Genomic DNA, 21,676 nt, shown 5'->3' with positions numbered 1-21,676 from the left:
CTTTGGTGCATGAGTAAAGACTGAATAATATTAGTGAAAACACATCCTTTATGGATGGGACATTTTTCTCTGCTGCCAGATAGAGCAGAGTTGGTAATAAAATAACCTGGAGGTAGCCAGTTCAGCTTCTAACCACTCCTGAAAATTATTTTAAAGAAGGAGAAATCACAATTGTTGGATAAAGAAAAATGCCCTGCAACTAGGAAATGAGTGTTCTTTTGGTAAGAGAGAGACAGAGAAGGTCTGAATAGATCCTGTATAAATTGATAGCTTCAGTGCATTCTCTCTCTTCACTGCATCTGAAATAGAATATGACATACTGTTAACATGAGGATTTATTTCCAACAAAACATAAAGTCAGGAGGCAAAAGCAAGCAAGATGAAATAAACTACCTCATCAGTTTTAAAGCATAAACATGGGCTCCAAAGTGGGGTAGAATCTAGGACAACAGTGTTTTCAAAAATAAGATTAAGAAAAATAATGCTGAAAATACATGCAAATTTCAGTTGGTTGTGATGCAGAATGAAGCCTGTTTCAAAGCAAAATGGCTAAATAAAACGTGGGAACTCACAGACAGTTAAGGGGAACATAAAAAGTGTGCCGTTAAGCCAACTGAGTTGTGAATAAGGAGGAATCCAACATCTTGTTTGGGAAGGTTTTTTTCCATTTAGAATCCATGGAACAAAACCTTATCAATTAAGGATTAATCTTTTGAAAAATCAAGCCTTTCCTAATGCAGGTGACTTGCTCTGAGAATTTTCTTTCATTTCTTAGGTGAAAGATTGCAAAGATATTAAAGTCATTTCCTGGATGAAAGGAGCTCACGGTTCTCTTCCTAAGTCAGTAATATCAATTAGTCATGATTCCATGGGTCCACTGTGCTCTTAAGGATTTTTAATTCTATTATGGCTAGGTCTGGAGAAGGAGGATGTGTGTGTTCATGTTATTTTTTACATCCTGCTGCCCAATGTTAGACTTGTCTTATTTCTGAAAGATGACAATTTTTCTTTCGTTTAGAATAGAGAGTTGAGCTGAATTCCTTGAGTTCATTTCCTTATGCTGGGTGTAGTAGGCTTATGCATGCTTTCCTTCTCCTATCTGAGTTACATTTATTTAGAACTGGGCCACAATTTTGGGCTGGGACACATAGAAGAAAATGAAGCAACGAATAGACAAGTTAACTTCTCTCAGCAACTCCAAAGTAAAGAAAAGAAGTTTATGACTGGTTTAATAAAATAAGTTATTACTATTTTTCAAATTCAGCCAAGTGTCGATGTGGTCCAAGCACTGAGCTAGATGATTGCATATATATAGTTTCATTTCATTCTTAGCATCATTATTTCCCCAAAATTCCAAAGGGAAATTAAGGGATACTGCAAACAATTTGTGGGTTAATTTTCTGCCAAAAGTTTAGAGAAAATGCCAAGCCTTAATTAATGGCTTGACTATTTTTTAATGTAGGTGTTTAGAAGTAATAAATTTCCCGAATAGTGTTGCCTTTGCTGCATCCCATAAGTTTGGGTATGTTATGTTCTCATTTTCTTTTGTCTCAATTTGTTAACTGATTTCTCTTGTAATTCTTCCTTGACCCATTATTGTTTATGAGTGTGTTGTTTAGCCTACATATATTTGTGAATCCATCCTTCCACCTGCTATTGGTTTCCAACTTCATTCTGTTATGAGCCAATAAAGTGTTTCATATAATTTTTATATTTTTAAATTTCTTGAGACTTGCTTTGTGACCCAACATATGGTCTATCCTGGAGAGTGACCCAGGAGCATTTGAGAAAATGGTATATCCTGTTGTTGTGGGTGCAATATTTTGTAAATGTCTCTAAGTCAAGTTCATTTTATCATATTATTCAGAATAGTTCTCTGTCTTTACTGAACCTCCTTCTGGATTTTCTATCCATTGATAAGAGTGTATGTTGAAGTCTCCAAATATTATTGTAGGGGTGTCTATGTCTCCCTTTAGTGTTGTCAGTGTTTGCCTTATGTATTTTGGGGCACTCTGGCTTGCTGCATAAATATGAATGATTGTTATTTCTTCTTGCTGAATTGTCCCTTTTATCAATACATGGAGTCATTTTTTGTCTCTTTTAATTGTTTTACATTTGAAGTCTAATTTGCCTGTTATATTCTTGAACTATCTTTTACCACTCTTTCACTTTCAATCTTTTTTGCCCTTGGTTTAGAGTGACTCTCTTGTAGACAGCATTTAGATGGATCCTGTTTTTAAAATTCATTCTGCCAATCTATGCATTTTGATTGGGGAATTTAATGCATTAACATTTAATGTTATTATTGTAAAGGCAGTAGTTTCTTCAACCATTTGGTCTTTTGGATTTTATATGTCATATCTTATTTTTCTCTCTCTTTTTACTCTTTCAGTTACCCTTACTGATAATCTTCATTTCTACATTCTTTTTCATATCTCTCTTCCTTGTCTTTTCCTATCTGCCTTTTGCCCTCCCTGTAGTATTTCTTATAGAGCAGGTCTCTTATTCATGAAATATCTCAGTGTCTGTTTATCTGTAGATATTTTAAACTCCACTTTATTTTTGAAGGACAGTTTTGCCAGATATAGAGCTCTTGGTTGGCGGTTTTTCTCTTTTAGTATCTTAAATATACCATACCACTGCCTTCTTGTAACCATAATTTCTGCTGAGAAATCTGCCCTTAATTTTCTCAAGTTTCCCTTATATACAATGGATCACTTTTCTCTTGTTGCTTTCAGAATTCTCTGTTTGTCTCTGACATTTGACAATCTGATTGATAGGTATCTTGGCATAGGTCTATTTAGATCTGTTCTTTTTCTGGCATGCTGCACTTCTTGGACCTGTAATTTTATATCTTTCATAAGAGTTGGGAAATTTTCAGTGATTATTTCCTCCACTATTCTTTCTGCTCCTTTTTCCTTCTCTTCTCCTTCTGAGACAGCTATAACATGTATATTCATGTGCTTCATGTTGTCATTCAACTCTCTGAGACCCTGCTCATATTTTCCTTTCTTTCACTTATCTCTTGGTTTTTGAATAGGATTTCAGATATCTGTCCTCTAATTCACTAATCCTTTCTTCTCCTTCTTCCAGTTTGCTGTTGTATGTCTCCATTGTGTTTTTCACCTCTTCTATTGTGCCTTTCATTCCTGTAAGTTCTGTCATTTGTTTTTACAAGCTTTTGAATTCTACTCTATGGTCATTTAATGTCTTCTTCATATCCTTCATCTCTTTTGCCACATTTTTTTTTTAACTGATTGAACTGACTAGAACATTTGTTTGAACATCTTTAATCATTTGTTAGTTGCTTCAACTCCTGTATCTCATTTGAAATGTCAATTTATTCCTTTTACTGGGCCATATTTTCATGCTTCTTAATATGATTTCAATTTTTTTGCTGGTGCCTAGGCATATGATTAGTTTACTTTGGAGATCATTTCCCCTCTTTTGCCCAGGGTTTTCTTGTTGGTTGGTTTTGTTCTCTATCTGATCTTTGAAATTCAGTTCAACTTATTCTATACCTTTGGCATAGCTTTTGTTTAACTTATCAGTATTTTTCAGCTCTAATTTTTCTAGTTCTTCCCCTGCCTATATGAAATTTTGTGAGATTGCCTTTTGTGTGTGTATGTGCGGGGGGCAGTTATTTCACCAACACCACCCCCAAGTGAAAGCTCTCTCTTCCCTCTTCCTCCTCAGGAACTGTTGATCTGCTGTTCCTTTTATTTGATTTTGTATTTCTTTCCCCTCTTATTTTCTTATTTTCCCAGACAGGACAGGTCCAGGACTCATGAAGAGGGTGTAATCAGTATCAAGTTTCCCTGGGTATGAGACCCAGCAGGGTACCAATATTTCCTTTGAAAGTTCTTAATTTTGTCCTTTTCCTGTCCCATCCAGCAAATGGCACTTGTCAACCCACTGTTCCCCACTGGTATAAAGTGGAACTGTGCCTTTAGTTTTCAGCAAACCCTGTCCTGGTTAAGGGCATGGGTTGAGACAGAAGATGAGGATGAAGGCAGGCTTAAACTTTTCTGTTTTCATTTTTTGGGATCTGAATTCCCTAAATAACAGTCAAGGCCAGTGTTGGACTTAACCCTTCTCTTTTTGTGGTGAGGAAGCCACTCTTCAGTCCCCTTTTTCTTGAAGCTGGGAATATTACAGGTCTCTTAAGCAGCCCCCTTCCTAAGAAATGTGGTTTGAGATTGGCTTGGCTCCACTTTTTGCAGGTTGAAATGGTTGTGTTTGAGACAACTGGTCTCCGGTTTTGGTAGGTTGAAACTACTGCTGATATTCCAACCCCTGGGTCTTAGTTCTCTGAATGACAGTTGCCACTTGCTCTGGGCCCTGGCTGCCCACTCCCCCGATGATTTCCTTGGGAAGATCTGTCCTTTAGGGAATTATCTCCTTCACCTGATTATTACTTTGTCTTTCTGGCATTCCTTAGGTCTACCCTTGCCACAGGCAAGGCTGAAAACTGAGAATGACTGCTGCTTACTTTAATGAGCTACTAAAAAAGTGAAAAAAAAAAAAGAAGAAGAAAAAATCCTTTTCAGATATGGTTTCCAACTCCCAGGTTCACCAATCAAGAGCAAAATTTGGTAACCATCTCTACCTGCTCCTTTTCCTGGGGCAGATCTATTTTCCAGTATTCTGTGTTCAGCCAGCTCCAAAAGCTTCTGTTTATTTTTTCCTTTTCCTTCTTTTTTGTCAGCCCTGCTTCCTCACTTCTGGGAAGAGACCTCCTGGCTTCTCTTGTGTTTGCCTTACAGATTTTTTTATGCTTGTAGCTTATTCAGCAGTCCAATTTTGTTAATCAAATCCACAATTGGAGCTTGGTTGAGCTCTATTTCCCTTCCTCTGTGTATTTGAAACAGCTGGTCTCTTAGTAGACAGAGCTTCTGTTTCTCACTGTGGAGAGACTCCAAGATAGGCTGCTGGGTCTATGGGGGAGGGGTGCCAGCCTCCACAGCATGGACATTTACTTACAGTTTTGTGCTGTGATCTGGGCCTTTCTGTCTGTTCCTGGCTGGTATGCGGTATGTGTCTGGTCAGGGAAGTCCCCCAAACTGTTGTCCAGACAGTTCCTGGCTGTTTACTAGCTGCCCTGGAGGACAAACTAAATCCCACACCTTTAAGGTAATAGATTCTCTCAGTTTATTGCCCACATTATTAAGTAGGAATTTATTTGTATTAAATCTACCTCTTTCAAATACATGTTTCCTTTAGTTATTTTATCAAAGGAAATGAGGAAAATGATGTTTTACTTTTACAATGCGTACTCATCTTTAAAATGAAACTGAAAGTGACCTGGCAAATGAAATAGATTATTTTTTAAAATGCAGAAGACACTGTTTTTTCTACCTTAGCAAAGAAAAGATGATTTCTTAAAATTGAGTGCTTGCTGTTTCATGCTGTGACATCTGCAACACTCAAGTGTTAAAGTTTAGAGATCATTGTCTTGGGCAAAATTTCTTAGTAAGGCTTCTACGATGATTTGAAGTGTATGTAGCCCAGAAAGAAATGTTATTAAATTTAATCCATTCCCGTGGGGGTGAACTCATTGTAAACAGGAGTTTTAATAAGGTTATTTCAGTTAAAAAGGTGTGGCACACTTCAATCAGGATGGGTCTTAATCCATCACTAGAGTCTTTTATAAGCAGAGTAAAATTCAGACAGAGATAGGGAAAGCTACAGAAGGCACAGAAGAGGCTGGGCATTGACAGAACCTGGAAGAGAAGGGAGAGACCAGGATGCCACCATGTGCCTTGCCATGTGTCAGAGGAGCCAAGAATTGCCAGCAGCCAGTCCCAGAGCACCACAGTCTTTAGGGAGAAAGGCTTACGTGATGCCTTGATTTTTACTTTCCTCTTGCCTCAGAAACTGTATCCTAATAAATTCTCATTGTTTAATCCAACCCATTTCATGGTTGTGCTTAAGCATCCTAGAAAACTAAGATAGCTTCCATGCTTTTCTAAGGCATGGTTAAGTATAGCACCTAATGTACATGTTCTTGTCCTTATTTTTCATTGGAGAATTAAAGTAATACCTTCCTTGCCATTCATGTATGTCAAATGACTTCTAATAGTCTTTAATTGAAAGGCTGAATACTCAATATACTTTCTTGGGAAGAATGTACTCAAAACCCAAAAATCTATGTGTTGGGAGATAATTCTCCAAGCGTGTCTTTTATTTTTGCATGCATTGAAAGAAGAAGCACTTCGGCTACGTTTTTATAGAAAAATCCTTGGAAGATATAATATCTCCAGAACAAAGGGCAAGTTTACTTACAGTCTTGTAAATTGTGCAAAGGAAGGTATGCTCACTATCCATTATCAATGGTTGTGTAGTCGTCAATTGGCTGTCTTTGCATTGCCCTCTGGGAACTGATGTGCAGGGAACTAGCACAAGAAACTGGATATTCTGGCACTTGCTATTGCTCTAAGTAATCAAGTCTTTTGACTCTGACCCCACAGTTTTGTTTGTTCTGTCAGCATCCATAAACTGTGGCAGTCTGAGAGTGAAAAAAGGAGTGGTTAGTTAAAAGAAATTTGGGATGCAGTTACCAAAATTGAAAGAAATGGAAGCTCAGCAGACAACTATCAGATACCTGCTATTATGACATATACTTTCATCTCTCTACTCATTTCCTTCTACTGATTGTCTCGCTTAGCAGCTTTCTGTGTTCAAGCTCAGTCTTCACTCAAGGCCCAGTGACTCTCCCCAACCTAGTAATGGCATTGAAGTTCTTAGTATCTCATCCCTAGGAAAATATGTTGCATAATGTAGGTACTCAAATATTTGCTGTTGATGATTTTGATCTGCATCAGGCCTCTTGTGTCCTCTGGCTATAAGCTCTTGGAGGACAGGGAGTATGATATCTGGGATTTATTAGTAAGTATTAAAGTATGTAAAAAAGACTCATAATAACCTAGTAAAATACATTTTAAAGGGAGCTATGTTGATAAATAGCTTGTTACCAGTGTTACTTGTATTGTGGAAAAATCACTCTCAGTAATATAAAATTGTTGTAAATAGATATAAACTCCTTTCGGTAAATATGTGCTGTTATAATCTTTTCCAGGCGTTTGGATCTTGCAATAACTTTTGGCACATCCTTGCCAAGAAACTAAAGATTCTGTTTGAGAAAATATGCATAATGGGAAGTATTTTTACCTAAAATATTTGACAGGAATGTTGATAAATTTGATTAAAAAATAATAAGGAGAATGGTAAGAAGGAACATTTAAGTGAGAGTTTGACTACATATGTGGCTAAAGGTGAACTCCTCTTAATACAAAGAGAAACTGGCATGTTCCTGAACATACTGTCTTAGGACCAATGCTATAACCTGAGAGTCTCTAAAAGATCATTGGCCTCATTTGAAAATATTCCAAACAATCTCTCTTGAAACATAAGTATTATGAATGTCTCTTCTCTGTATTTGTATCAAGATTCTTTCAAAAATTCTACCTCTTCCTTTGGGGTTAATATTTAATAGACCCTAATGCTTAAATATTTAATCATTCTTTTTAGAGCAATTCTTTTAAAATGACATGTAATTCCAGTGGGTACAAAGTCCTACTCAAAGAAATTAAATCCAAAGCATCCTGTCTCTGCATTTGGCAGGGGTGCATATACTTAGGCAAAGACTGGCAAATTTATGAATTTCTGAGGTGAGAGCAGTTCCTAAATTCTCATAAGCATAGTCAAATGGAAAAAGTAACCAAATATCCAATAACACATTCTTCTGTTCTCTTTTTAAAAATGACATTGTTTTAATGAGAGAAGAAAGGGAAAGATATGGGTTTTGATAAAGCAAACCGAAAAAATAATCCCAGAGTTTTCAATTTGAAGATAAGTGAAAATATGCAGAAACAAGGAAATGCTATTAAAATAGTGGTTCTCAAATTTTGTTGTACCTTAGAATTACCTGGGAAATCTAAGAAACACACTGATGCCTGATTCCCACTCTTGGACATTGCAGTTTAATTGTGACCTGGGCATTGGCAGTTCAAAAGGTTTCCTGGGCAATTCTAATATGTAAGCAGATTTTGGGAACAACCATGTCAAAGAATATTTCCAAAGGAAGATGCTTCATGCTCCTGTGACAATTTTTTTTTTGCGTGTGCAACAAGAGTTTTTAAGGACGTTTGTTACCTAATACTGCTTTAGCAGCAGAACAGATGTTAATATGGAGGATACAACTGATAAATAACTAGCTTACACAAATACATATAGCTGGAGGCCAGCTTTGTGACTCCTCATTGTGGGGAGCTGGACTGAGGTAAAGGCTCGGCAGACCACTGCTTGCTAAAGGTAAACCTCCTCATTTATCCTTTATCTTTGTAATCACTTAAGACCTTTTCAGTTTTGACTAAGAAAACCCAACTGCCTCTCCCCAAACTGGTATATAAAAGATTGAGAGATTTCTGTGGGAATCTCAATGACTTGATTAGGGGATCAAACAATGGAAAAGGGATCGAGTTCTTTCCATCAGTCAGTGCCCCTCCACTTGGGCTCCTTTCTCAGACAATCTTGCTCCTTCGGGCATTAGACAGCACTCATTCCAGATCTTACATCCTCTCAACTTCAACAGCTTCTGTCCCAGAAGTATCAGAAAATATCTCCTGGTACTTCATTGGCAGTGTTTTAGTTTCCTTGGCTACTTAAGCAAATACCGTGAAATGGGTTGGCTTAAACAATGGGAATTTATTAGCTTGTGGTTTTGAGGCCAAAAGAAAGTACAAATCAGGGCATCATCAAAGAGATGCTTGCTCCCCAAGACTGTGGCATTACATGGCTGGCTGCCAGAAATCCTTGGCTCCTCTGTCACATGGCAAGGCACATGGTGGTGTCACCTGGTCTCTCTCTTCTTTTCTGGGTTGTCAATGTCCAGCCTCTTGGTGTGCCTTCTATAGCTTTCTCTTGCGGTCTCTGTCTGAATTTCCTTCCTCTTTTAAAGGACTCCAGTAATAGGCTTAAGCCCAATCCTGCGTGAGGTGGTCACACCTTAACTGAAGTAGCCTCATCTAAAGGTCCTACCTACAATGGGTTTACACCCACAGGAATGGGTTAACTTTAAGAACATGTTTTTCTGGGGTATATACAGTTTCAAACCTCTATAGGTGGTGATAAGGTCAGATGCTAATCCCTGATAAGTATAATACCAAATATCAATTGGTTTACGCAAGGGGAAATGGTACATGTATCTAGATAGTCGATGATGTTCCTGAATATTTTATTCCATCTCAAAGTTAAATTGTAATGATTTGGGATTTTTTTTTCTTTTTTTTTTATTAATTAAAAAAAATTAACTAACACAACATTTAGAAATCATTCCATTCTACATATGCAATCAGTAATTCTTAATATCATTACATAGATGTATGATCATCATTTCTTAGTACATATGCATCGATTTAGAAAAAGAAATAGCAAGACAACAGAAAAAGAAATAAAATGATAATATAGAGAAAAAATAAAAATAAAAATAAAAAATACAAAAATATATAATAAAAAAAACAACTATAGCTCGGATGCAGCTTCATTCAGTGTTTTAACATAATTACACTACAATTAGGTAGTATTGTGCTGTCCATTTTTTTTGGGGGGGGGGATTTTGTTTTACTATAATTTATTCTTATAGATAAAATATCTGCATTTTAGTCTGACTGATCATAATCAATTAGCACTCAGAATGGTCTCTTGTGAATGTTCCCTTTTTCTATGGAATTTTCCCTTGGCTGCAGGTCCTGAATTGAATGAAATCTGTCCCTGTATGATGATTAGTTAGATGTTACATCTGAACCACCACACTGGGACCACATAGTTCGGTCTCTTAGAAGAGGCTATATCCTGTACAAGTTGCTTTTCTTGAATAATGAACAATCTGCAACTAAAATATGCTAACTTCTTGTCATAGATGACATACTGACACAAAGGCAGCTTTAGTTCAGGGCAGTCTTCCATTTTTGTAGGGCCCAGCTTAATAGCCTTTGCTAGAATTTGGGTTTATATAAGATTTTTTTCTTCTGAATTTGAAGTTTATCATTATTTTCATTAATAAAGTTTATCGTTATAGCTTATATAATTGTATTTCATAAACAATTGGTTTTGTAGAACAATATTCAGTATTTACATGCTTTTAATCTTCACCTAAATGGTATTATATGCTTCTCAACATTTTATTCCTGGGATTTACCCATGTTCATCAATTAGCTTTGGGTCATTCATTTTTATTATTTCATTCATTGTCACTGGAATACTACAATATACATTATGGCTCATTTTAACATTTTTCTATTAATAGAAATTTAAGTTGTTTTTTGATTTTGTGGTATTATGGCTATGGCTGCCAGAAACATTCTAGTACCTGTCTACTTCATTGGCCACCTGTATAAGAGTGTCTCCATGGTAGGTACCTTGGAAAGGAATTGCTAAATTTAAATGAATAGTCTCTTAACATAAACTAGACACTGTCAAGTTGTTCTCCACAATGACTGTATGCTTTATATTTCTAACAGGTGTGAATGTTTTTTTCCTCAACACTTGGTATTATCAGGCTTTTTATTTTCTTACAGTCTTACAGGTATGATTTGAAATCTTTTTGGGATTTTATTTTTTCCCTCCAATTTCTAGAGAGGTTACCAGAGGTTTATTTTGTTAACCCTTAACAAGCCACTTTTGAATTTGATGATACTTTATTTTCCCTTGATTTTCTATTTCATTATTGGTGCATCTTTATTATTTCCTTCCTTTAAATTTCTTTGTGTTTTCTCTGCTGTTCTTTTTGTAATTTCAATGGCTATTTCAGTATAGCATGGTGGTTAAAAATATGGGCTTTACCAGGTTTCAAATTCCAATTTTCATCTCCTAGATGTGTTATTTTAGGAAAATTACTTACTTTCTCTATGCTCAATTCCCTTATTTGTAAAAAGGGGAAAGTTATAATAACAGTTCTTCCTTAGAGGGCTGTTAGGACAATTAAATGAGTAGTTTATGTAAAACACCTGGAACAGTGTCCAGTACAGAGTAAGCATTCAGTAAATGTTAGCAGTTTTACTCTTAGTCTGAATATTTAGCTTGTTAATTTGTCTGTCTTTTACTCTATTATACTATAACTTGTGTAGTTTTATAAGGCTGTGTGTGTGTTATATAGACACGTATTTCATTATTCAGGTCTAAGTATTTCTAACTTAAAATGGAATTTATTTTTTTAATCTAGGAGCCATTTAAATATGTATTTCAAATTTTCAAAATCTTTGTGTTTTACATGTGTTGTCATCATCTTGTTATTTTTTTCTAACTTAATTTCATGGTGGTCAAAGAATGTGATATATATATATATAATACTGATCATTTAAAATTATTGAGATCTATATTCTGTGCTTGTATCTGGTCCACTTTTTGATAAATGCTCCATGTGTGGATAAAAATATCTATTTTCAATTTTGGTCATAGGGTTTAAGTTTCACAGTGTTTTTTTTGGTATGCTGTATGGTGGGGTCAGATTTCATTCTTTTTCCATGTGAGTATCCCCTTATTAATTCAAGCACCAGTTGTTGAATTTTTGCTTCTTTGGCTTTTGTTTGTTTGTTTATTTGTTTGGGAAGTGCATGGGCTGGGAATCGAACCTGGGTCTCCCGCATGGCAGGTGAGAATTTTACCACTGAACTACCCTCACACCCAGTTAAGTTTGTTTATGTGTTCAAGTATTTTGTTTCCTTTACAATTGTATGTGTGTGTGTTTATCTGATCTAGTGTTCACTGAGACGGGTTTGTCAAAATCTCCACAGTGATTGTGGATGTATCAGTTATTTCTTGTAATTGTCAACTTTGTTGTATATTTTTCACAGCTATGTCCTTAGATGTATACATATTTAGAATTGTTATAGCATCCTTTACTCTCTATGAAGTAACTCTCTTTATCTGTGATGAAGCTTTTTGCTTTCAGGTTAATTTTGCCTAATATAAAGCAAAACCTGCTTTCTTTTAGTTTTCACTGTTTTTATTTTCTCCAGACTTTTATTTTCAACCTTTCTGTGTTTTTATGGTTACCGATGTGTTGTGCGAGGCAGGGAAGGATGAATTCCAAAGATCATACCATTTGGGTAATGAGGCTTTACTGGGGAAACCCACAACTCAAGAGTAAGCAAGAAAAAACACTGCCCATGATTCTTACAGCATCTCTTAGAGTGGTGAGTGGGGGAAGTTACTGCTGGACTATGGGAACTGCAGCTGAATTCTAGCAGAGGGACTTCATCCTCTGTTATTCCTGTTTTCTTATAGGGCAAGAATGAATAGAATTTGAGTGAGGCAGTCTGGTGGCAGTAGTTTACGGGAGTCAGTGTTCAGATATCCAATCTCTCATAAATGTCATATATGTATGACCATATGGTCTTTTGGAATTTGCTCTTTCCTGCCTTGGTGTGTGTGTGTGTGTGTGTGTGTGTGTGTGTGTGTGTGTGTGTGTGTGTGTGTGTGTGTGTGTGTGTGTGTGTGTATGTATAAGGTTTGTTTAAAGGGATCCAAATAAGGACCACACATTGCAATTGTTTTTCTGTCTCTTAAGCTGCTTTTAGTTCATTGATTTCCCCTCCATCTTCCCTCCCATTGTTAGTTAAAGAAGAGGGACTATTTGTTCTGTAAAGTTTTTCATAGTCAGGATTTGTCATTTAACATTTAAACTATGTACATTTAACATTTAAACTAGGTACATGTATTAAACTATGTCCACTGTATTTCTGGTGAGTTGGTAGTGGGGTCTAAAGTCTTGTTCAGATTCAGATTTTATTTAAGGTTGAGGCCAGGTCTTAGGCTTTTCTGTAAGGAAACACCCAAAATCTGGTTGTCTGTCTCTTCTTGTCACATTAGAAGTCTTTGATGATCAATGCCTATTGCTATTAATTCTTAAGTGTTTTCAAAACAGTTGTGTTTTGAGACATCAGGAACAGTAATGTCCATGATGATGAATATGCAACTATGTGATGATATTGTGAATTACTGATTATATATGTAGAACGGAATGATCAAAAGTTACAAATGTTTGCAGGTTTTTTGGTATTTTAAGAAAATAAAAAAAGTAATAATAAAAAAAAGAAATGGTGATGTCCCAATTCTATCATAATCTTTGATTTTAATCTGTTAAAGTAATACATGTCAATAGTTTAAAGATAAAATGTATAATAATGTATAACAAGAAGTAATGCTTTTCTACTCCTTTCCAAAGTTGCACTCTCCAGCAGCAACTAATTTAGTCTTTTCTATCATTCTGATATTTGCCTCTACAATCCTAAATAATATGCTTATATTACCTTTTTTTTTTTTTAATTTTAAACAATATTTCCTACTATGGAACTTACAGATTCACCTCTTTTTTTTCCCCCATTAACCCCACATGTTTCCTCTCCATTCTTATTCTCCAAATAATTATATAAAATAATTGACCAATACTTAGTGGTTATTATGATTATGTAAATATTGTCCAGAGTTGAACCATGTAGAGTGTTTTAATTCCATTTCCTTCCATATGACTTTTTGTTTACTTGGAGTTATTAATTGTTTATTTTCATCTTCTTAGTTTTACATGTATATGCCAAACCCTCTGAACACAGTTTTCAGCTTTTTTTCTGGGGATATTTCTCCTGTACCTTTTTTGCTTTCTTTCAGTATGGATTGTTTTGTAGACCCATAGCATAGCTGCCCCTCTGGCATTCCCTTAGACATTCATCAGAAATATTGAATCTATTACTTCCTGGGCCTTTGGTTACTTTCTTGGTTTACTCACGCATTTTGATAGAGCATTTCCTCTAGTGATCTTAATTAATGGGTGCATGAGAAAGAAGGTTTGTAGAACCATTTAATATCTTCCAGTTGATTAATAGACTTCCAAATTGGAAATCATCTTTTTTTTAAACTTTTGAAGGCATTATTCAATTATCCCAGTGATGTTATGATGACATTTTGAGTCTGTATTCTATGTATATGACTTTTTCTTTCTTCCCTGTAGTCTTGTACTTGTGTGAGCCTCTTTTAAGTAGAAATTCATATCCTTCAGCTCTGGGAAATTTTTCTGAATTATTTCTTTAATAATTTCCTTTCTACTGCTTTCTGACTTTTTCTTTTTTAAAAATTTCCTTTCTACTGTTTTCTAACTTTATCTTTTTTAAAAAATCAAAAATTTTTAATATTATCTTGGCTTTTAGACACCTGGGTGCTGAATGTGAAAAAGTGATTAAGGGGTTCTATAGATCAGTGTATAGACTCTTCTAAATTCTTCTCTTGTGGTTTGGTGCCTTACCTTTGCCTTCTGCTGTTCATGATATTCTCAAATCCAGGGTCTCTCAAATTCAGTCTTCTAGAGCAATGGTTCTCAAATTCTTTGGTCTCAAAGCCCTTCTACACAATCTTAAACATTTTTGCAGCCCATAAAGAGCTTTTGTTTATAGTGGTTATATGTATCAATGTTTATCATGTTAGAAATTGAAGCAGAGAATTTAAGAGTATTATTCATTCATTAGAAAATAAAAATAAGCCCATTGTATTTTTTTAAGCCCATTGTATTTTATGTAAATAACATATATTTCAAAAAAATTCTGTTTTCTAAATCAACAAGTAAATAGTTTAGTGAGAAGATTAACGTTGTTTTACGTTTTTGCAAATATTTTTAGTGTCTGACTTAGAAGACTGCTGAATTCTCATATCTGCTTTGCATATATCTTCTGGAAAAGTCTACTGTACACTAATGAGAGTGAAAAAGGAAAATAATATTTTAGTATTAATATAAGGATAGTTTTGTAGACCCCCACATTTTGAGAATTGCTGCTCCAGAAAACAAATGTCCCTTCTCCTGCTGGGGAAAGAATAGGTTGATGGTCACTCTGTGCCAGTTGGGGAAAGAATCTTGAGGTCTAAATGCTCCTTATACAGAGGTTCAACTAGTCTTCCTATTCTCAGCTTCATCCTTCGCCTGCCCTTGCCCTACCATCTTGGTATCTAACTAATTTAATTCCTGAGACATATTGAAATACTACAGCATGGATTGGCTTGTTTTCATTTGCAGCCTCCTTTACAAATTCTAAAATTTCAGCTTCTTCCACTCTGCTAAGTCAGTGTGATGGTTTTAAAACATAATCTGCAAATACTTTGACACTTCCCATTGAGAGGTGGAACTTTATATTTTCTCTTCTTGAATTTGGGCCAAACTTAGTGACTATTTGATCAATAGAGTGTAGTAAAAATGATACTAAGTGGGTTCTGAGAGTATATCATAAAAGTTGATAAAGTTTCTGTGTGGTAACTTGGGGCATTTGCCTTTGGATCCCTGAGTTGTCTTGTAAGAAAACCAAGGCTGCCATGCTTTGAGGAAATCCAGACTACATAAAAAGTCACATGTAGGTGTTCCAGCAGAGCGCCTAAGCTAAAGCCCTAGCTAGGTAGTCAACATTAACTGCTAGACTTGTAGTGACAATGCCTTCTGATGACTGCAGCTCCCCGTCACTGAGTTATCCCCAGCTTTTGAGGTTTTTTAGCTGAGGCTCTGGCATTGTGGAGGAGTGACAATTTGTTCTGCCATATCCTTTTAAAATCCCCAAATTGAAGAATTGGTGAGCCTAAAAAATAGTTGTTTTAAGTCAGTACATTTTGGGGAATATTTTGTTAGAGAGCACAGATAACCAGAGCAGTCAATGACCACTCATTCCTCTGTTCTCCATCTTCTAGAATTTTCTTGCCATTGCTCACCTGATGTCTTCTTCTGTTACCTTTGTATTTTTGCCCTTTTTTGTTCATTTAACTTCTTTATTCCTTTATTATTATTTTAGGGATTTTGATAGTGGAGAGAAATATATGTTCAATTTATAGGATTTCAGTGGATGACTTGTCCAAGTGTCTTATATTCTATTGGAGTGCACTTTAAGGTTAACTTCATTGTAAATGTGCATGGCTAGCATCTCTGTGAATGTATGTGCCTCTGTACACATGAAATACAGTTCTTATTTGACTTTTTTTGTGGGGAAAAATTTGATAAACAATGACTAGTACTTGAAAACAGTATGCTTATTCACAAACATGTCCTTGGTAGGTCTCTAAAGTTGAGGTGCTATAGATAAAACATGTCTTCCCACACCCTGATAATTTTCCTAGTTAATACTGGAAGATGGTATATTCTTGAGTTGTTGTTCACACAGTTACAGAAATGCTTAGAACCTCCAAGGAGAAATAATTTTCTCTGTATTTCTCCACCCCTGACAGATAACAAAAGGATAAAATAAAATAAAATAATAAAATAAAAATAAAAAAACCCAAATTGCATTAGATCCGTGTAAGTTTGGTGAGCTCTTTAGGCAAGGCGATGTGAAGAGTACCTCCCAAAGAGTGCCTGGAGGAAATTAATCTGGAACTATCTGTCCATCCAGGTAAGATTGGGCTGATGGGGCTAATGCATCCAGTTTTGATCATTTCCCCCCCCAGTTTAAGAAAAGGTAAACACCCAAATGGAGTCTATAAACTGAAACATTTAACCTGTTCTGGCCAGTAACCAAGGCATTTCTGCTTTTTTTTTTCCATCAAGATTTTCCTTTTCTTCAGAATCATTAAGTGTGCTACCAATAAACCAGTACTTTCATATCAAAATCATAATAACAACTCAGCACAAACTAACCCAAAGTGTGAATGGAGAAAGCTTGTGGAATAAGATGGGTGAGAACTATAGAAGTAGCCCAGATCCTTACTCTTATAGAACTCTATTTTCCTCTTTGAAATGCCACCATTCTATATATGAGGGCCCTCTGTCATGAATATATTCCTGTGTCTCCATCTTGTTAGCAAAGTTAATATCTACTCTGTTCTCATAACTCAGACCAAGTACCACCTTCTCTGTGAATCCCTCTCAGCTCTCCCCACCTCATTCCATCACACCCTTTCTTGGCAGAATCACTTTCATTCTTGATGGATATGGATGTTTAAGACCCTATGTGTGTGAAAAATGTAACTTTATTTTTTAAACTGAACTAAATATTTAAGTTGAATTCCATTCAGTTAATTATTCATTGTCCCATGTCCTTTTGTACTGATCTTGCATCTAAGCTCCCGAGAAGTCCCAAGCACCCACAGGAAAGGGACATCTTATCCTTGATTGTCATAGGTCTAAAGTGGCATCTGGCCATCTCAGTCATACTGACTCATTTTTGCCTATCTCCATCACTGGATTCCATCCTTGCCATCATCCTTGAGTCATGGTCTTTCCTAAATGGATTTGGGTACCTGTTCTGTTAGATGTTCTCTGTTATCAATTTCACTGTGTTAGCTTGAAGCTTTTATGGACCCCAGAAAAGGCTATGCTCTTATAATCCATTCCTGTGGGTATAGACCTATTGTAGGTAAAACCTTTTGATTAGATTATTTCAGCTGAAATGTAACCCACCCCATTCAAGGTAGGTCTTAATCCCTATATTAGTTTTTTAATGCTGCTGGAATGCAATATACCAGAAGTGGAATGGCTTTTAAAAAGCGAATTCATTACATTAAGAAATTTACAGTTCTAAGGCCATGAAAATCTCCAAATTAAGGCACCATCAAGCAATTACCTTCACTCAAGAAAGGTTGATGCCATCTGGAACACCTCTGTCAGCTGGAAAGGTACCTGGCTGGGATCTGCTGGTCTCTTTCTCCTGGGCTCCTTTCCTTTCAGCTTCTGTTTCCTGTGGGGGTTTCTCACTTACTTTTCCAAAGCCTTGGTTTCATTTCTTGGCTTCCTGTGGCCCTCTCCAGGTTCTGGCTTGCTTAGTGTTCTAGTTGGTAAGCTGCTGGAATGCAAAATACCAGAAATGGAATGGCTTTTAAAAAGGAGAATTTGTCAAGTTGCTAGTTTACAGTTCTAAGGCCATGAAAATGTCTAAATTAAAGCAAGGTTATAAAAATATCCAAGTGAAGGCACCAACAAGAGGTTACCTTCACTCAAGAAAGGCTGATGAAGTTCAGGGTTTCTCTCTCAACTGGAAAGGCCCATGGTGAACATGGCGACATCTGCTAGCTTTCTCTCCAGGCTTCTTATCTCATGAAGCTCCCCCAGGGGCATTTTTCTTCTTCATCTCCAAAGGTCTCTGGCTGCATGGGCTCGCATGGCTTTAAAGCTTTTTCCAAAATGGTTCCATCTTAAAGGGCTCCAGTAAGCAACCCCACCTTGAATGGGTGGAGACACATCTCTATGGAAACCATCTAATAAAAAGCTACCACCCATAATTGGGTGGATCACATTTGCATGGATAATCAAAAAGTCTCCACTCAGGAATACTGAGTGAGGATTAAAGGACATGGCTTTTCTCTGGGTACACCAAAAATTCAAACTGGCATACTTAACATCTCATGGGAAGGCACATGGTGATGTCTGCTGGGCTCTGCATCTCTAAACATCTGGGTTTTGTGTTGGCTCTGTTGCTTTTGCTCTCCAAGAATTTGTATCTGAGGTTTCTCCAAAATGTTTCCCCTTTTAAAGGGGTTAGTAAACTAATCCAGATCACTTTGAATGGGTGAGTTACATCTTTCTAATCAAAAGGCTATACCCACAATCAGGAGTTTCACATCACAATGGAAGTAATCTAACCAAAAGGTCACATCGACAACTGGGTGTGCCACTTCTCCATGGAAACAATCCAAATTTTCTGACCCTGAACGATAGGTCTGGCCCCATAAGACTGGATCAGGATTAAAATATGGCTTTTCTGGGGTATATAACAGTTTCAAACCGGCATAATCCCCTTACTGGAGTCCTCTTTTAAGAGAATAAAGGGCACACAGAAAAAGCCCAAAATGCTCAGAGAAGCCCCAGAGAAGTTGAAAGATAGTGGCACACACACACAAACAGAGAGGAAGCCACTGAGGCCAGAAGCTGAAAGCAATGAACCCAGGAGAGAAGGGCCGGCAGATGCTGGTCATGTGCCTTCTTATGTGACAGAGGTGTCCTAGATGCCAGCAGCCTGATTTCAGAGTCCAGGTATCATACTGTTGATGCCTTGAATAGGACATTTTCAGAGCCTAAGAACTGTCAATTGTAGGTTAATAAATCCCCATTGTAAAAGCCAACCCGTTTCTGGTATATTGCATTCCTGCTGCTTTCACAAATGGAAACATTCACTGACCTTCAGGCTTATTAGGTTCTTTGGGATTTCTTAACTAGGCTGAGCCTTGGTAGGATCAGGTCAAAGGAAACTTTTTGTTGCTCTTCTAAGCCATTTTGGGGTTATAAGAACGCAGGGGCTCTCTCACGGTCCCTCTGCCTGGTCGCCATGTCTGCTCCACTATTACAGAGTGTGGGTGAGTTCTATGACCTCATTTAGGAAACCAGTTTCCTTTAATTAGGAAACCTATTTCCTCTTCTGTCATCTCCAAGCCTATTTTAGGGTTTTTCAGCTGAGAGGTGGCAGAGACAGTTATCAGGGATGCTCACCAGTTCCTAGATCTCTCACTTCTTTTCCGACCTGTGCAGAGGACCTCTTTTGTGAGTGAAAAATTATTGCTACATGTAGTCTCCTATTTGTCTCAAATATGGATTTGGTAGTACCAATGCTAATAATTTAAATCCTTTGTCCCTGGGTTGCCTGTGACGATTTCCCTTCTGTCTTTTACCTCCTTTTCCCCCAAAACAATGGGCATAAATTATATAAATTCTCTCCCAGGTATATTTTGAGATTTGTGTGTGTGCATGTGTATATGGCTTATTTTCCTTTTACTTAGTAAGGTTTGATTTTTGGAGCTATGAATGTGTTCTTTTCCTCAGTCACCTATTTATCTCTTCTTGCTGCTTATGATTCATATGTGAAAAACTGGAGCAGCCTCAAGGCATCTTTGAGGATGAAAGTTAGATTTGAGAAATAGTAGGGCAGAAAACTAATAGAGAGAATATACTCCTTGTGCTTAAGTTACTGTGATTTTTTCCTTTATATTTGTCTGAGCCTACTTCTGATTGTCTATAATTATTTAGTAGTCACAGAGGTAAGCAGGACATCATCCCTGTACTCAAAGGGTTCATAAGCCAATATATGTGACTTACTCTGGTACAAGGTAAAGTAGTAATACAGAAGAGGTAGGAAAAAATTTGTAGGGGTTCTATAGAAAAAGAGCTACATAAATTTAAAGCAGAAAAAATATGGCAAGATACTCCATGGGAGATAGACTTGAAATGGATCTTGAAGGAAATGAATGGATTTTTTTTTTTTTTTAATGCAGTGAAACGAAAAGGTTTTCCAGGGCTTTCCATCATAAGCCAGGGGGCTTCATGATATCTGTTAAAGGAATGTTGAGTGGTTTTAGGCAAGGAGTTGGGAGAGGGAGGTTGGAAAGTTAGGCTGTAGCTACTTCTTGAAAGTCATTGAATGCCTGTGTACCAGGGTCAATGTACTGAAATATTTTTGCACAAATATTTTTCCTTTTTATTTTCATGTACTTGCTTCTACACAATCGGTCAAGACATACAACTTCTTTGGTAGCAGAGACATTAGAATTCTTTAAACTGGAAGTGCAAATGAAAAGCAAATGTAAATATTTAGCTTATGAAATTCAAAATAGTTAGCAAGACAATAGGGTTGGAATCTAAGTTCTGTCTAAAGGAAAACTTTAGAATTGCTTTTACGTGCCAAGAAGAGATCCCAGAGGCCTTAGACCATAGAGTTCTGATACAGTGCTTAAAAGACTCACCTCCACTGCCCATTTTTTTTTTGTTTAGGACTGGAGGTTTGAGGTCTAAGGAGGAAGCAAGAACAGAACAGAATGGAGCTTCCCAATCTGTGTGTTGCCAGTGGATTAGAAGCATCTCTTGACCCTTAGTCTTCAGGAAAGCCCAGCATGCCCAGGGATGGTGGTGACCCTTGGCTGGTAGCCTTTGAGCATGAACAGTTTTGTCTGGGGACCTGAACAGAATGGAATCAAGCACTGTTCCTGTGTGTGGCCTAGGAATTGCTCCACTTTAGCAGGCAGCTGATGAGCAGGGTATGCCACTGCCCTCTGGCAGGCCCTTGTTGCTGCTGGGGATGGAGTGAAGAGGAAGTCATGCCGGGGTTGCATTCAGGGTTCAGCAGTAGGAATGTCTGCTGGAGGCTCCTATGCACCCTGCTGTGACTGTTTTCCCATATATCAGATATTTTTGTCCATGTGTGGTGGATGCACCCTTTTATGGTTCCCAAGCTTGCTATGGAGTAACTACTCTAACGATGCATGTGTATTCTGCAAATTAGCTTCAACACTAGTTTGAATACTTGATGAGGATAAAAGTTTTATTGGACTTGAAGTGCTTTTGCATCATCACCACAAATTTCAACTAACCACCCAGGGGTTCTAGAGCTGTGAGTGCCAACAGCCCAGGCAGCTCTAGGCTCAGAAAACAGGGACTTGGGCCCTGGCAGGAGGGGACGGTGAAGAGAGGGAAGGGAGGTCAGGACACTAACAAGGGCTCAGCCAGAGCTTCAGCCTCAGCCATGCCAGCCTAGCTCTGCTTGGCAGCCTGCTGTGATGGAGGCACAAGGTGCAGAGGCAGGACACACATTTGTCAACTAAAGAAAAGGAATAGCTGGCAGATTCTTATTTCAAATATTGTAAATATTAAATGGTTGTAGAACATTGATGTTAAAAAGGTGAGATTAAAATTTCCACCCATTTGTGAGAAAAAAGTTTCTCATCAATGTTGACT

At 37.0% G+C, this 21,676-nt stretch overlaps 1 long non-coding RNA gene across 2 annotated transcripts; it reads right to left on the bottom strand.

The window, feature by feature from the left end:
- Window positions 1–139: 139 nt before the first annotated feature.
- Window positions 140–19,285, bottom strand: LOC143665288 (uncharacterized). Of its 2 annotated transcripts, none has more exons than XR_013166839.1 (3): window positions 19,134–19,285; window positions 17,583–17,801; window positions 140–299 (listed from the first exon to the last, which is right to left on the bottom strand). It is a non-coding gene; the product is annotated as an uncharacterized LOC143665288 (long non-coding RNA). The 2 variants fall into 2 exon arrangements; XR_013166838.1 differs by having other exon boundaries at window positions 17,583–17,798.
- Window positions 19,286–21,676: the final 2,391 nt, after the last annotated feature.

This window comes from Tamandua tetradactyla, chromosome 21 (genome assembly GCF_023851605.1).
Source record: "Tamandua tetradactyla isolate mTamTet1 chromosome 21, mTamTet1.pri, whole genome shotgun sequence".
Lineage (NCBI taxonomy): Eukaryota > Metazoa > Chordata > Mammalia > Pilosa > Myrmecophagidae > Tamandua > Tamandua tetradactyla.
This window is presented reverse-complemented; position numbering and strand designations above follow the sequence as displayed.